Below are 3,163 nucleotides of genomic sequence, written 5' to 3' on the forward strand. Positions count from 1 at the left end.
ATATGCAGAATATACTTGTATATTACAAAATTCTACTGAAGATTTTAAAAACTCATTGGCCAGGCATGAAAGCCCATGCCTACAATCCCAGCTGAGACAGAAGGATGCTGTGAGCCTATGGCCAGCCTGTGCTATATAAGCAAGTTCAACGCAAGCCTGCACAACATAGCAAGACCTTGTCTCAAAAACAAAACAAAGTAAAACAAAAACCCCATAAGTCATTTGAAGGAAGACGGATGCACCTGAGCCCATAAAGTAAATGAGCTGCGCAAGTTTAAATATCATATTTACTTCTCTGACATAAGAACTCCAAACTATACATGAAGACTCAAAGAAAAGAGAGAGAATATAAAACAGATCTTTTCAAAAGGGAAGGGAACCCAAAGATGGAGGGAGGTAAGAGGGTGAGGGAGGGAAGAATAAGAAAGTAAGATGTGTGACCTACATGTGCCAGGTCTCCATAAGGAATATAATCATTGTGTACTCCAAGCATGCACTGATAATACAAAACTTAAAGAATTCATTAAGAAGTGGAGGAAAAATGCATTTTACTATCTGAAAAACTCAGAAAGAGAAAGTGGCTTTCACCAAAGTTAAACCCTATATTTACCATACTTTCAATTCAATTTACTTCAAGAGGGACTGGTAGTTACAAATAAATGTCATCATAAAAATTAGTAGTCTTCAGAGGTGATATTTGGGCAGTACTTATATACTTTTTTTTTTTTTTTTTTTTTTTTTTTGAGACAGTATCTCACTATGTAGCCCAGGCTGGACTTGTCCTTGAAGCATCCTTCTGCCTCAGCCTCCCAGGTGCTGACACGACAGGTATGCCCCACCACATCCAGTAAATTTTTTATATCTCCTTTGACATAGCAATTGGAGTTCTAAAAAAACAACTTGCAGAAATTCCAAAACAGACTACTAAAACTGGACAAGGAATTTCCACATCAGTTTTGTCTGTAATAGAACAAGGGAGAAAGATCAAAAGGGGAATGTGGGGAGGAAAAGGGAAAGAAAGGGGGTAGAATGAAAAGGGAAGAGAAGAGAAAAAAGAGGAAAAAGCAACTAACTGCAGGTAAACAACATTCCAGGAAGAGGAAACAGATTTTTAGGTAATCATACAAGGGTATGCTAAGAACACTAACAAAGAAAGGGAACATTTTAAATATACTGACTGGAGGAGGAGAACTAGGAGGAGGAAGAAGAGGAGTAGTCAGCACAGACTTAGGTCTTTTCTGTAGACTGAATGTGTCCCTGCAAAATTCCTCCCTTAAACCCTAATCCACAAGGCTACGATATTCAGAGGTGGTACTTTTGGAATGTAATTAAATCATGGGAGAGGCTCCCTCACAGCAGATCTCATGCCCTTCTATGAGGAAACAGAAGACAGCTCAGTTCTTTATGCAATACTTCCTGTGAGGGTGCAGAAGGTAACCTGACTGTTGGTTGGAAACCAAGAGGATTTCACCAGAACCTAACCTTGCCAGCACCCTGATCTTGAACTTCCAGCTCCCAGAAGTGTGTGAAATAAATATTTCTGCTGTTAAACCCAGCCGACCTTTGGTAAGGTGTTAGAGTAATCCAAACAGACTGAAGACAGTCTCTAAGGGAAACTGCAAGCTATGTCAATGCAAACTACAGAAAATAGTGAATATGACCAACTTATGTTTTTAATGTGAAGTATAATTTGGCAAAGGAGAGATTAAAGCATATGGAAGATGGAGGTTTCCTGTCTTGCCCTCTACATTTCTGCAAAAACATGTATTAGTTTTATGATTGTTACTAAGCATTCATTTCAATAAATAGTCTTGTGTCAGACACTGAGATGGTGAATGTGACAAGCAGGGAGCCCAAGCCCTTTATTTTTTTTAACAAAAATCCCAAATTGTTACAATTATAATGAAAAAAATTACATATATATGTGGATTTTTGCAACTCTGTATATATTTTTAATCACTAAAGCTTTATAAGTTTTTTAATGCCTGATTAAGTATATTCTGATAACAGCATCTTAGTTATCTTGACTTTTTAAAAATTTGATTTTATTGATGTCTGTCTTACATACAATAAAATGCAATGTGCAATTGTATATTTCAACGAGATTTATCAAATTCAAATGCACACAACCACCATCGCAATGACAAAAGGACTGAAACCATCATCTGAAATTAAAAGTAGTAAAAACTTCCAGGAAGGCTCTGCTTGGTGCCTTATGACATAATTATTATAATATGTAGTGTGTTAAATCACTAATAGACAGATGCTACAATTAAAAAATGGGCAAAAGAATTAAGTTAATTCCCTCATGTAAATGCAAATATCTAATGTACAAAGGAAGAAGATACTGATTCCTATGAGTAAAGACATGCACATTAAAACAAGACATGATTTTGTCCATATTATTGATTTAAGGCTTCAAATGCACATATATAGAAAGCAATTTAAGAAGATATCAAGAAAATCTCAGTGTCTAGAAAATGAAGTTTTAAGATGTCTATTTTACATTTTTTTCTGCTTCCTGAATATTCTGTACTAAATTTATGCCACAGAATTTCTAACGATTCTCTCCATGTTTGTCTTCTCGCTGAGTCCCCTCCCGAAACAGCTCCCTTACCAGCTCTCGGTCTCCAGGGGAAACGCGCGTCACGCTCGCGCACACCTACAGGCTCGCTCCGGCCGCCCGCCCGCCCGCCGGTGAGCTAGCTCAGCCCTGGAGCCTCCCTGCGGTCCCGCGGGAGGGCACGCGCAGGGGTCCGGCCCCGGGCGCTCGAGCCCCGCGGCGCGGCGGACGCAGTGCGGCACCCGCAGCGTCCAGGCCCAAGGGCCGGGCCCAGGCCGGGCACGCCCGGGAGCTCCCGACTCCCGCCCCTGGAGGAGGCGCGCAGGGGCGAGCCTGAGCCCGGCGTCTGGCGCCGCCGCTGACCTTGGGCAGTGTCCGCCGTGCTCAGGCCTCAGTTTCTCCACCCGAAGCCTGCCTGCTCTAGAGTGGCCGTCGCCATTTCCTCGCCGGCTCCCACCGTCAGCGTCCCTGGGAGCAGGGAGGGGTGCTGAGAACGCCCCGGCCAGGCCCCTCCCCGGGCGCGGGCGGGCGGGCGGTCGGCACCGAACGCGGAGCCGCGCTCCCGCGCATCCCGCCGGGATCTGTGCGGGCGGCCATGGC

At 43.3% G+C, this 3,163-nt stretch overlaps 1 protein-coding gene across 2 annotated transcripts in view; it reads right to left on the reverse strand.

The window, feature by feature from the left end:
* The window catches only part of Tmem246 (transmembrane protein 246), a 10,112-nt gene extending 7,056 nt beyond the window's left edge, over window positions 1–3,056 (reverse strand). The window contains exon 1 of one of the 2 annotated variants that reach the window (XM_004638059.3): window positions 2,927–3,056. The gene's annotated coding sequence lies outside the window, so the exon portion shown is untranslated. Of the gene's footprint in view, window positions 1–2,617; window positions 2,692–2,926 lie in introns of those variants that run through there. The other variant, XM_023722911.1, reaches the window with a different exon arrangement.
* Window positions 3,057–3,163: the final 107 nt, after the last annotated feature.

Source organism: Octodon degus, unplaced genomic scaffold (assembly GCF_000260255.1).
Source record: "Octodon degus isolate 3935 unplaced genomic scaffold, OctDeg1.0 scaffold00094, whole genome shotgun sequence".
NCBI lineage: Eukaryota > Metazoa > Chordata > Mammalia > Rodentia > Octodontidae > Octodon > Octodon degus.